The following is a 14,566-nucleotide window of genomic DNA, read 5'->3' as shown; positions in this document are numbered from 1 at the left end:
GGAATGAAGTGGATTCCCATTCAGAGGGAGAATCTCTCCTCAAGATTATTACTCATATTACCATTTGCATTATATTTTATGTATTGTTGGAGTATGATTAATATGCATCTGACATTGTTGAACTGCAACAAAGTTCTGATCTGGCATAAGAAGAGTTGTTCTCTGACCTAAAGCCTCAGTCACATGGAAGAAAGGCTAGAGGTGTGACTATATCCCCCCAGTAGCACAGATCAAGCTCAAGGGTGCGACCAAGGCACTGAGAAGAGTTATGGACTGATTCGACCACAATCACTCGCATAACATCTTGAAGAGTGTGACAATGGGTCCCATTTGCATAGAGGAAAGCCTATGGGTGCGACTATGCCTGCAGATCAAAGAAAAATGAATTATTGTGCATGAAATCAAATGTTCACCTGAAGCATGTCAGTCCTATAGGCATGAAGCAGACAACAGAAAGATTTGAGAGCAGGAAAAGTTTGAATGTTTTCTATAATTTTAATATGTAGACTGAACTTGTGTTTGTAGGTGACTGGGATACAAATATGTCATTATCTTTATAGTTTGAGTTACAAGAGTTTGACTAGAATTGGTTGGCTGATATAGATGATCAATGTCTAGAGTTCTGTCATGATGTTTGACAATGAATTAGAACTTGGACTTGATGATTAAGATATGTTTTGGACTACAAATATGGTTTTGATCTAATGATTAGTGATTCAATTTGACGACTGATGATTCTCCTTGATGACAATGATATATGAGCATAATGACTTCCAATGACTTATGTGGGTATTTGAGAGTGGGTTGGTATTGGCCTTCATGTTCCTTGCAAAATTGACAGTATGAAGATGGAACTTGCATATGCCTTTGTGTTTGGTGACATAAATGACTTGTATTATGATTATGAAAATGACATGATGAAGTTTGGATTGGTATTGAATGATAGATGACAACTTGTTGGCATGATAATAAATGAAGTCAAAACTTGATATGAGCTCTACCTGTCACCTGGTTGAAAGAATTGATACTGTGATATTGATGACTTTGATAATAGTTTTGATCTGGCTTCTAAACTTCGATGAGTTGATGGTACAATATTGATTTATGAAAATATAAGCAAGTTGATTTGGTAAAGTGTTATGTTTTTAGAGAGCATTGCATGAAGCAAGCTCCCCAATCGAGATAAGTCTGTATTGACTATTATCTGGTGAAGTCAGGATGATGTGTTCCAAGGTATGACTTTGATTTTGGTTTTGGTTTTATATACTGATGATTTATTATTGTCAAGTGATGAGCCTATGATGATCTAAGTAAGAGGGAGATGGCTTCTGAATCTCGAAATGATGTATCATGGAATTATGAATCGATTTCTGGAATTTGGGAAAGAAATTTTATATTGCAAAGATATTGAAAAATGTTTTTGAATAATGGAAATGCAAATCCTTGGATACTCTAATTGAATTACAAGATGTTGTGAAGAGATATTGTTAAACTTGAATTGGCAACTGAAAATTGATTGAATAATTGTTGTTTCATTTTTAAACATTTGTCCATATATATGATGTGTATAGAACCTGCATAAATTCATGATCAAGCTGCTTCATTCACATAGAGTTTCCATCGAGAATCCTTTGAAATATTTGCATGAGATGTTCTATCTTTGAGTCTGAGATATTTCTCCTATGATATGTGATTGCATGGATGTATTGTTGTTGATAAATATTATTGTTGATGTGCACATATGAGTTCTACCTTAATATGATATTTTCCATGATATTATTGATGAAAGGTCTATATCTTTACACTCGACCGAGATTGATTATGATGTTGCTAGGATGGCTAGCTACGAGGTTGGATGTAGAATCTCCTTAGAGATCCGTCTAATCAGGATCTAAATATGACATGGATACATTGTGATGACAGAGAATCCCATATATATAATTGGAACTGAGACAAGCTTAAGCTTGTGATTGGCACCTCCTTGAGAGGGAGGATGATTATGGTATCCCTTTGTGGTTTATATGATTATTTATTATCTAACATGATATTTGATTTGATTTCCTATATGAAAAGGAAACATATGCTATTGAGATAAGAAGATACCATATTTTAGTATGATGAGAGTAGTGATGATCAAGGACACTGAGCCAACTCTTCCTCCCTCTCTAATCTCCAAGAGTGAGGAATTGAGATAGACGACTCTTGGGGTTAAGGGAACTCTAGAAAATATGGTATGACCCCTATATGTTACCCATAGGGTTGGAGATGTTTCTCCCCTATATTCATAGGGTCAGAGAATGTTTCTCCCATGTCTAGTCCTCGCAAAGTATACCCCAGTTGGCATCATACCCACAAGCAGGGATTTTCGGGAATACTGCTCCCCATTTGGCCAACGGGTTGAGAGTGTACTTGGGGTGTACAACCCAAGTCGATTATGATGAAGGAGTTCTACCACATGAATATTCAAGGTCATTGATGGGAAGATCAGTAGGAAATAGGATGGGTTGTGACTACTCTATGCGGTTCCAGGTTGAGACTGAACTCCCTGATGTGATACCAGGGTCGAGATCTTCTCTCCTATGTGTTTGGATATCCTATTGCTCGACATGGGGTGAGAGTGTCCCGTAGGACATTCCCCACTATCATGGACATGAGGTAAGAGTGTCCATCAGGACCTTCCTCATTGTCATTGGTTTGAAGGTGGAGGAGTGCTACCTGATGATATGCTCTCTGATGATGATTGATGATGATATTCTGGGTAGTATCCCAGTGACAAAGGTTCTTGACCATAGTCTAATGACAAATTATTCTTCTTTTAGATTCGAGAATGTTCAACATATGAGCAAGAACAATCAAGAGATAAGCAAGAATAAACAAGGGATAGATCAAGATGTAGATTGATGATTTGTGACGATTACTTTATGTTGTCATGGCATGATGACTACATGACAAATATGATCAATGGCAACACGTGATGACACTTGAATGACATATTGATCAATGAACAAATATCTGCAAGTGGAATTCTCCCTAGTTGAGAGGGAGTGTTAAAATTATGCAAATGTGGTCAAATTCCACTTTGGAACACTCGTATGATGAAGATAATAATTTCAATATATTCCTCTTTTCAAGAGGACCAAAATCGACCTAACGATCACCTCATTTGGACAAGCAAAAGTTGGTTTTTGAATTTATGTTCCCACTCATGTATATTGGATCAGGTCGTCCCTATGCATATGTATAATTGGAGAGGTAAACCTCAACATCAAGTGGACCCTCATGGAAGCCTATAAATAGAAGAGACCTCAATATCATTTGGACACATTGATCAAGACATATTCTCTTCTCTTCTATTATCTTGGTTCACACAGGTCTAACAGAGACAGTTCGCATAAGGGTATGAAACTACAGGGTTGAAGCTCACACAGATATAGGGGTTTTGTTTCTCAGTCACAAGCACAGAATTGAGTATTTTTGACCCCATACACATGCATAGATTGGTCAAGGGTGTGACTGGAAAGCCTCGGTCGCTCGCACATAATCCTGAAGGGACCGTCTAGGGTTTTTGAAGCAGATTGGGCAGTTTGGTCCCTAGACACACGCATAGAGTGGTTGAGACTGGGAAGTCTCAGTCGCTCGCACATAAGCTTGAAGGGAGTTTCTAGGTTTTTAAAAGTAGATCAGGCAGTTTGATCCCTAGATGCACACACAAAGTGGTCAAGAGTGTGACTAGGAAGTATCAGTCACTCGCACATAAGCCTGAACAAAGCATCTAGGGTTTCTGAATTAGATCGAGCAGTTTGGTCCCCATACGCACACACAAAGTGGTCAAGGGTGCAACTAGGCAACCTCAGTCACTCACATAGTAGCCTGCAAGGTGCGTCTGGGGTTTAAGGTAGATCTGAGTGTATTTTCCCCCAATCACACACATACATTTCACCAGGGAGCGACTATGGCTGCCATAGTCACTCGCAGGGCTCCTACTCTGTGCGACTGAGACTAAAAGATGAAATTTTAGTATTTTGAAGACTCCACTCAGTGACAACCATGTTCAAAAATTGACTACATATAGTGACAATAAATTATAGTCCTCAAAATCAAGGTTTTGAGTATAAGCATGATTAGGTTCATTTCATGGATGTCATAGTTGTTTTACTAGTTAGTTGCATAGACGAAGACATGGATAATTGTACTCTCTTTTGCTGAATCATTTGATGACGATCTAATAAGAAGAATAATTTACAAGGGTTTTCACCATAGTGGGTTTTTCCCCGGTCTTAGACCAATCCTAGTGTCTCTATGTGTGTGTGCTTTTCTTCTATTGTTCCTTTGTGTTTCATTGCATTGATGATAATGATGTTGCTCTTTATACATAGTTGCATATGCTAATGAATAATGATGTAAATATGAATAATGTAATAATGATATGGGGTGAACTTAATGTGTTAATGACGAAATGTAATTATCTAAGCAAAGAACAATATGTCCCTACGAAAAATTAATAGAACCTCCTTCAATTGGAGCTGAAAACTTGATGTAATTAGTTTTGAAAGAGAAATATTAAGAAGTGTTCAGTGTTTTTTGACCCGAAGGGGATTTTCCACCTAAAAAATTGTGACTATTGTCTTGATTATTACACATTGTTGAATGGTTTTGTTTACCATTTATGTTGATGAAATCTTCAAAGATAATTACTTTTCTGAAAGATTAAAAATACTAATTGATAAGAAATACTAATTCATTTCCCTCTCAGTACTTCCAACAATTGGTATCAGAGTTAGTTCCTTCATTAGCACCTTAAGAGCTGGAAGGTAGATCTCAGAGAGAAGAAATGGGAAAATAAAAGAAGCAAGTTTCCAAGCGTTCAAAGGAAGTTCTAGGTGTTGAAATAATTTCAGATCCTATTAACGCTAATAATAGAAAGAAAGTTGGGGTGGCAGAGGGGCAGGGATTCTCATTAATCCCGAAGGAATCAACGAAGATAGATATGCTTGGGGCCTTTGTAGGAAGACTATCAATCAAGATGAAGCTTATGGTTTGTTTCTTGGTCTAACATTGGCTCAAAAGAAGGGCATTAGAAAGTTCTAGGTCTTAGGAGACTCAATGTTGATCATAAAGCATATGAACTATATTTCATCAGCAAAAAAAATGAACCTGAATCAAATTATTAAGAGATCCCAAGGGATGATTCCCTTTTTTGACTTTGTGTCCTTTTTCCATATCCTAAGAGGGAATAACCAGGAAGCAAATAAGAAAGCAAATTTGGCTTGCCAGTTGAATGCAGAAAAAAGTATAGTGAACGAGGTCGAGGAAACGATATGCATTCCCTAATCTTATTCATGGGCTTCAATTATTGGTTTGAGGATGGCATTCTTGGCTCAACCAAGAGGTTAGAAAGTATCAACAACTTGGATTATGCAAGGTTAGTTGCACATAAGCTTTCCTTACCACACCCCCCCCCCCCCCCCGTCTTTGCTTCATTCTCTCTCTTCCCCCACCCCCCCCGCCCCCTCCCCCTCCCATCTTCTCTTTTAACACCTCTCCTCCCTAACCTTTGTCATCCTTCTTCCACTCATCTTGTTAAACCTCACATTCTTACCATTCCCACTCTTATTGATTTCGTTATGACCCTGTTAGGCAGATAAATTCCTCTTACTAACAACAACAATCTCCCTAGATCCTAAATGGAAAATAGAAATAATCATGACAATCGAACTGACTCTTTCCCTAAGTTGAACTTGTTTGAATTATAAGCAGTATAGCTAATGGATGAGCCTCTTACCTATTTCACGAAATTCCTGGTGAAGATATTTTGTTGTGACTTGATGCAGTTCTTCACTGCTTGATAAGACCTGCAGACATAGACCAGAAAAGGATCAAAAGAACATGTGATATAATAATCCAAACAACTTAGCCTAGTGATCAAGGAAATTAGGGATTGAATTTGCCTTAATAAACATTATAAACAATTGTAAACCATTCATCATTCACATAATACAAAATCGATGGGAGAAAGTGTTTATTTGTATTAATCAAAAATAAGAGGAGCCTTACAACCTTCACCTTAATGTCGTGAGGTCCCTCCCAAATGCCTTCAATGTCCTCCTTAGATGAAAAGCTTTCCAATCTCAAACTAACAACATAAGTTTATTTTCTCTCAATTCTGACCTCCTCAAGCCCTCTACCCTCTAGTCATTTTATAGGCTAAGAGGAGGAAGCGTCAGATCCATGAGAGAAGGACGAGACTCCTTTATTGAGGGATTAGGTTACCATGAGAAAAGGGATGGAGATGCACATTCTGAGGGTTATAGTTCAAATAGTCATCACCTAGAATCTTTTAGTTGGAAAATATTCGACCAACTATGTTTCTAGAATGTACTTTTTATTTTTACTTTCTAGAATTCACCTGCGCGGGTTTATAGTTACAGACAGAGCGTAGCTCTACACTGATCTTAGAGTCAATTTCAGTGCATGCGCGGGAAAATCTAGATAAATCAGCGTAGGTGGAACTTAACAAGGTGTAACAACTATTTGACTCAAATTTCTCATGTACTTCGACATATTTTGGGTTGTTTGACTTCTGAGGGAGCTGGTTCAAAATGTTCACGGATGATTAAAATATCCATAAAATGATCAAGTGTCATGGTGAAAAATTGACATGTAACAGATTTCCCCCTAAAGTGCAATGTCTGAAAAAACAAGTTTAAAGATTGAAGCGCTTTATCATTCCAAGGATCAGATCAGAGGTAATGGTCAGAAACCTACAAGGAACATTCAAGGAACATAATGAAAATATATATCAAAAAATAATCTTTGAGGTAGGCATTCCCATACTCAGAGTAAAGCAAACTCAATGAATGAGCATGGAAAAACTAAGATCATATAGATAATAAACACAGTATGGACGCAACCACCTGTCTACATAATCATGAATATAAAATTTCCTCGCAACCTGGATTGATGAAACTAGATCCAGGGTCTTGATCTCCATCTCTCGATCCACAGTACGATTCTAACCATGTGAGTGAATGTCTCGAAGTCAAACATGGCAGGAACCACTTGATTATCGATTAATAATGTGAACCGTTAACAAGCGCGAGAGAAACCACCAATAATGACAATGGCTCTCAAGGTACTCCCAGTACAATCTATAAAGTGTGAATAAGTGATCTGAAGTCGAACACTCATAAAATCATTCGATCGAAGGCCAATGATGAGAACCTATTGTCGAAAGACAGAAACCTGCCATTAAGGCATGTATGATTCAAGGAACTAAAGGTTTTCAGATCATCTTCCTAGATTATGAGCTAAGGTCAATAGGAAGAGGTCCGTCGTAGGAAAGCCTACTACACGAAACATGATATCAAGTTTTTGAAAATAGTTTGCAAGGACTAACTCAAGGATGGCCAACACAAATAAAGGCATATAATTTGTAAAAGGTTTTGAACTGAGGTTGAACTTCTCTTGAACACATAACGACACGACAATGACTTGGTAGCATTTGACTTAACGACAATACCCAAAACCATGAATACTTTCAATGAGGTTTGATTAACTGTAAGGAAAATGGATTTCCCAACCCAGACATGAATGTGATGGGGTGTCATGTTCAAGAGAGACATGCTAACTTTTAAAACTGAAAATGTAAAATGGACACCTTCCCCAATTCCCCCCCCCCCCCCTCATCACTGGCAAGTACCTTTTTATTTTTTACAATCTTGAGGAGGATAACATATTCTTGGATTGTAATCTCATCCTTCGAATGAGTCCATCGAAGTATTTTTGACGAACCCTAAGAAGGAATGGTTCGATCTCGTCATGCTTAACGAGTCTTATACTGTTTAATTTTTACGAGTCCAGTAGAGGAGTATCTCGATGTCATTTTCTTTTAAGATTTTGAAAAAGGCACACAAAGGAAACTCATTGAGTTCTTTTACCGTAAATTTTTAACGAGCCCAGAGAAAGTAAAGCTCGATGTTTTTCATTTTTAGAGAGTCGGGAGAAAAACATAAGTAGACTCCATTAGGTTCTTTTTCATCATTTTAGTCTCTCAATTCTGAAAAAGGATAAAATAATACAAGAGAGAACTCTATTGACCATGTCTGGTCAATGTATACCTTTTTCGTGAACAGTCCTAGCTCAGTTCGTAAAAGGGATAAACTTATATTGAGTGGACGGTTGTTCATTTACTTTTACAATTTTGAACAAACAAGTACACGACAATCTTTTCATGTTTTAAGAGTTTTAAAAAGGGCTTAAAATAGGACTCCATGGTTTCTCTTTTTCGTAAGTTTTAACGAGTTCGAAAAAGTGATAAAAATATACTCATTTTACCGAATTTCAATTTAATTAACGAGTAGGAAAAGACAGAAAGAACTCGGCATTTTCATGTACTCTTTACGAGCATGAAAATATAGCAAAAGAACTTTGGTATTTCCATAAGTTTAACGAGTCTTGAAAATAATAACCGAAATGGACTCGAGATAGGTTTCATTTTTACACAAGCTTGAAACAAAGAAAAATTGTGCTTGAGGGTGGTTTCATTTTTACACAAGCTTGAAATAGAGAAAATTGTGCTTGAGGGTGGTTTCATTTTTACACAAGGTTGAAACAGAGAAAGTTGTGCTTGAGGGTGGTTTCATTTTTACACAAGCTTGAAATAGAGAAAACTATGCTTGAAAGTGGTTTCATTCCCCCAGCATAATTACATAGGCACATGCCCCCAAGCTTCATTTCATTCACCTAAGTATACTATCGGTTACTAATAGGAAGATGAAATGAAGGCTTGTTTATGAGATCAGAAAGACTCGACATAAAATTTATGAGATCTAGTTAAAGACTCAACGGTAATAGGGGAGGATTTGTTTCATTTTTTAACGAGCTTAATACAGGAAAAGAACTATGCTCAAATGACCTGTTTCATTTTTTAATGACGTCGACACAGGAAAAGAACTATCCTCACAAGGATCTATTTCATTTTTTGACGAGGTTGACACAGTAAAAGAACTACCCTCATAAGGATCTGTTTCATTTCTTAAGGAGGTTGATACAGTAAAAGAACTATCCCCATGCACTTGTTTCATTTTTTAACGAGGTTGACATAGTAAAAGAACCATCCTCATAAAACCTTGTTCATGGTTTTTATATGGAAGAAACACATGACAAGGGATACCCCTTGATCATGGTTTCCAAAAGGTCTTCATTAGATGGAAGAACATTTCTTTGAAATGAACACATGTCAAGGGAATATATAGGGTGAATAAAATCATATTCAAATGCCCCCATTGAAGTTTTGACCACGTCAATTACCGAATCTAAGTCAAAAGAAGTCGAGCAGACAGTGAGAGGATTCCTTGCATTAATAACTGGAAACATGGGACTGGTTGCCACATAATTAACCCATGATAGGGTAGGTACTACTTCCATAGAAGGAACATTCAGGGTGTCGGAATTATGAGGCTTCATCCATGTGAGGGAAAAGGTGACTATGATGAGTCCCTTTGCATAACCTACAAGGAAACCTGACCTTAATATTTTTCCCCAGAATATGAGAATCGTTGGTTGATGGATCAATAATAAGTTGATAAGAATTATTTGACCATACTTCCAAAACCTTAAGAATACCAGGACAAATAATAAGGAAGTGGTCACCCTTACAAAGCTTGCAAGGGTATTTTGGCTTACTATGCATGGTAGAAGTTCCCTCAGCATTACCAATACTTACAGTCGTGGTTGGTTGGTTCACTTCTTTCTTATATTGCATCTTCTTCTTCTTCCCTTTCTTCTTCTTCTTAGTCACCTTGTTACTAACATCAAGCCTTTTTACCAAGTGAAGAAGAAGAAAGGGAGAAGGACATAATGGATGAAGAAGGTAAAGGGTCAACAATAGGTTGGTGATGTTGAGATGGTGAACTTGGTTGAGGTGAAAAACTCGATTGAGCTGGTACAAATGGAGTATTTGGAATTAAATAAGTTGAGAACAGCCATATAGGTAAACATATCATGAATACGAGAAGTGACAATGTAGCCATATAAGGAGGACCGACATTTCCAAGATTGGGAAAAGGAATAGGATTCTCGTTAATGGGGTTTCCTTGGTCGATAACTTCCGGATGGGTAGCCATTAGATTCAATCCAAATAAGCTTTTATTATTAAAATTAAATAATATTCACAATCCACACCTAAGGTCTTGTAAAAAGTAAAAACAAACAAAGTAACACATGCTAAAAAATCTAGGCATTCAAACCATACAAACTCACCTTTCACAGAGATCAATATTTACTAGTTTGTGATGAAATCAAACATCGCAGAGATCAAAGTGAAATTTTTTTATAGATATGAGCGTTTGGAACCAGTTACCCTGACAACCTACTTAATGAAACAGTTTGGCGCAATTAACTCTGCTATAAACTATCTCGAGAAAATATTACCCTCCAAAAAGTCCAAGTGAGTTTAGTCAACGTCTGTTCCAGGTACAACAAGACCTTCCCTCTATCATCACCTTAGGTAGATTCCTAGGATTATAGTCACTAATTTTACCAAATACAACAATTTTACCTAGGGGGACAGTCGTAGATCGGACGTACACGCAAGGGTAGAGTAACAAAGCTCAATCCCCTTAACAGCTCCTCCACATGATCAATTGGAGGTTTACTTTCAAGTGACCCCAAGTACCTTTCGGTATCATTGTAATACGTGAAAATTGCTCTATCTTAGACAATGAAGTGGGTACAATCACTTCACCAGATCCGACATGATCTCGTGCTTAACTCATGTATAATAAGATCTTCCCAGAGAAAAATGGAAATAAGTGGATTTTCTCTCCCTAACTCAAGATTCTATTATTTTTCTGTAGCTTTGGAAAGTTGACTTCCTTCCTTATTCCAAAGTCATACAACCTAATCTACTGTAGGTGGAAAGAGCCCTAAAAATAAAAAAAATTCTAGATGAATTTTATTAACATTGTGTTATTAAGCTATTATTTACTCAATAAGTAAATGGATGTGAAACTGATGGTATTACGACTTGACTCAAAACTCTAATGCATCAAATATGAAATTTGTAATATTTTCATTTCGATGAATTCTAGCTAGAGTAAGTAAAGAGGTTCTTCTTTAAAATAATAACTCCAAAAATGTACCACTTCTAATTTTCCAATGCAATCCAAAGCTCTAAGTTGCAAACCATGTAATGTAATCTATGCACCATTTTCCTGAAAACTATGCAAATGTATTCTATGCACAATTTCTGTGAACACCATGCAAATGTAATCTATGCACAATTTTTGTTCATGAAAAGAAAATTCTAACCATGCAAATTTAATCTATGCAAGAGAATTCTTCAAAACAAACGCAAGATGATTCCAAATCAGTGAAAAAACAAGAAGAATATTTCCCCTTACTAATACAACTAAAGAACCAATCAAGTGCAAGTAAAGGAAATCAGGTGAGAATTCCAAAGATCATAAATAATGACACTCAAAGGTGGTTAACACTCAAACATAATTCAGCAAAAACATGAAAAAATTGTTAAGAAACCGAGACAAATCTTTGAGCAATGACCAAAGGAATTCAAATTCAAAACACCCAAAGAAATCCTTAAAATGAAAATGCTTGAATGAATGTTATGAAATCAATGCTTAAAGTGTAATTCTGATTAAACTTCAGTACTGGAATAAAAATGACTCTTGTTTTCAATGCAACACAAGAAGCACATCTCATCAAAACACTAACTCTTAAGAAATCCTACCTTTCAATCCTTGAAAACGGACAAATCTCAAGAAAAATCCTTCACAACACTCGATCAAACACACGGAGACTAATTGGAGTTGGAGACAAATGTAATGAAACCTTAAAAACACAAATTCAAACTTTAATGAGAGGAAAAACTGGTTTTTCCAAAAATTCTTAGAGTATGCGCAAGTAGACATTATAGTACAGTGTGCATGCACACTGTTAATAAAGTTAATATGCACAGATATGCGCTTTGTTTCTAAACAGAAACCGTGCAGGTCGAAAAAATTAAAGAAAAAATTAAAAAGCATCCAAACAACTCATAAAATCTGAAATATCATTAACTTGTCAAGACTTAGATAAAGCTATCAAAACAAGTCCGAGAATAAAAAACAAAGAGATGGAAGAGAACAGGACGTTCCCTAGTATGGTCAACAATTTGTAAGGCAGATAAATTCATCTTTTTGACAAGAGTAATCTCCCTAGATCCTAAATGGAAACTCGAAACAATCATGACAATTGAAATGACTCTTTCCCTAAGTTGAACTTGTTCAAATTATAAGAAGTATAGCTAATGGATGAGTCTCTTATCTATTTCACGAAATGCCTGATGAAGATCCCTTGTTGTGACTTGATGAAGTTCTTCAATGCTTGATAAGACCTGTAGACATAGACTAGAAAAGGATCAAAAGAACATGTCATATAATAATCCAAACAGTGTAGCCTAATGATCAAGGAAATTAGGGATTGAATTTGCCTTAATAAACATCATAAGAAATTGTAAACCATTAATCATTCACCTAAGACAAAATCAATGGGAGAAAGTGTTCATCTGTATTAATCAAAAAATAAGAGGAGCCTTACAACCTCCACCTTAATGCTGTGAGGTCCCTCCCAAATGCCTTCAATCTCCTCCTTAAATGACAAGCTTTCCAATCTCAAACCAACATCATAAGTTTTTTTTCTCTCAATTCTAACCTCCTCAATCCCTCTACCCTCTAGTCATTTTATAGGCTAAGAGGAGGAAGTTTCAGATCCATGAGAGGAGTATGAGACTCCTTTATTGAGGGATTAGGTTACCATGAGAAAAGGGATGGAGATGCACCTTCTAAGGGTTATATTTCTAATAGTCATCACCTGGAAGCTTTCAGTTGGGAAATATTCGACCAACTATGTTTCTAGAATGTTATTTTTATTTTTAATTTCTAGAATTCACCGTATGGGTTTATAGTTACAGACAAAGCGTATCTCTGCGTTGATCTTAGATTAAATTTCATCATGCGCGCATGCGAAATTTTCGATTGCGCAGTTGGAACTTAATCAATGGTGTGACAGATATTCGACCAACTATGTTTCTAGAATGTTATTTTTATTTTTAATTTCTAGAATTCACCCGTATGGGTTTATAGTTACAGACAAAGCGTATCTCTGCGCTGATCTTAGATTAAATTTCAGCGCATGCGCGGGAAACTCTAGAGAAATCGACGCAGGTGGAACTTAACAAGGTGTGACAGCTATTTGACTCAAATTTCTCACGTACTTCGACATATTTTCGATTGCTTGACTTTTGAGGGAGTTGGTTCAAACATGTTCATGGATGGTAAAAATATCCATAAACTGATCAAGTGTCATGGCAAAAATTGACATGTAACAGACCCCCTCCCCCTTCTCTTTCAACCTCCTGCTCCTTGGTCCTTGTCGCATCGTCCCATGCTTGGCCTAGTTTGTCCTTGTGCCTCGTGGCAAGGGTAATCATAGCATGTTGTAGAAACGTTTATGTGTCCTTCATATTGGTACTATTGTCGCTTTTAAAGGCACCTGCAGCACGAGTGCTTCAGGAGACATGGAAATCCTCCTAGAGATAACCTCTGGGTTGATTGTATACCAGTGCCTAGGACATCTTAAAGATAGGAGTGCATGGAAGATTATGAGTGAGGTTTCTGTTGCACTCCAATTGTCACATAGTTAAAAATATTATAAAGGGGGCTTGGTTCAATAGTCTGTCATGCAGGTAAACTCAAGTCGATACTTGGATCCAAATGCTCAAGGGATAAATTGGGTCACCCTCAAAGAGAAATATCTAGTTATGGTGGCCAACACACAACAACAGGCAACTTTATATTGAAGTTGTAGTAAAGTGAGGAGGAGGAAAGGAAGGAGGGAATTCGATGCAGAGGGCTATAAACAGGATAGAATACTAAGCAGCAATGTTCCGACCGAAGGGTGGAATTTGATACATAGGGTTGTAAATAACACAAAATCCTATGTAATGATGTTCTAGGAGAAATATGGAAGAGAGAGGAGGTGGGAAGATATAAACATCAGAGTGCTTATTGAGGTTTCATACCAGGTATAACATGGATACCTCTATCACCAAACAATGTGAGTAAATATGTGCTCATACAGGTATTACGAGTTAATCTAATAACACAAGTAAATATGTAATTACTACAAGTATTGTATGCTATTGAATAACACAAGTAAATTTATAATATACACAGGTACTGTTCTCTATTTAGCATCCAGGATAAATCCATGAATCACGGAGAAACTAACAATCTCATTATACTATTTCAGAGAAGGAAAAACACATATGAAATTAGATTACAGAAGGGAAAACATATTGCGCATTGATCTGCTTGGAATCACCATGAAGTTTCATTAATACTTCAAAATGGATCCAAATACCAATCCATCTCATTTGTCAATACATAGCTCAAGTCCCTCATGAACAGGGAATCTTCACCTGAGCTCCAGCTGTCTCACAAACTAGCTGTCTCAGCATGTAAGGCTCTGCTGCCCAAAATGGTTACCATAAGGATTTGATCCCTTC

This window comes from Pinus tabuliformis, chromosome 3_2, assembly GCF_031772625.1.
Source record: "Pinus tabuliformis cultivar Carrire ecotype Pingquan chromosome 3_2, CPIR1, whole genome shotgun sequence".
Lineage (NCBI taxonomy): Eukaryota > Viridiplantae > Streptophyta > Pinopsida > Pinales > Pinaceae > Pinus > Pinus tabuliformis.
The sequence above is the reverse complement of the archived record's forward strand: the minus strand, read 5'-3'. Positions refer to the sequence as shown.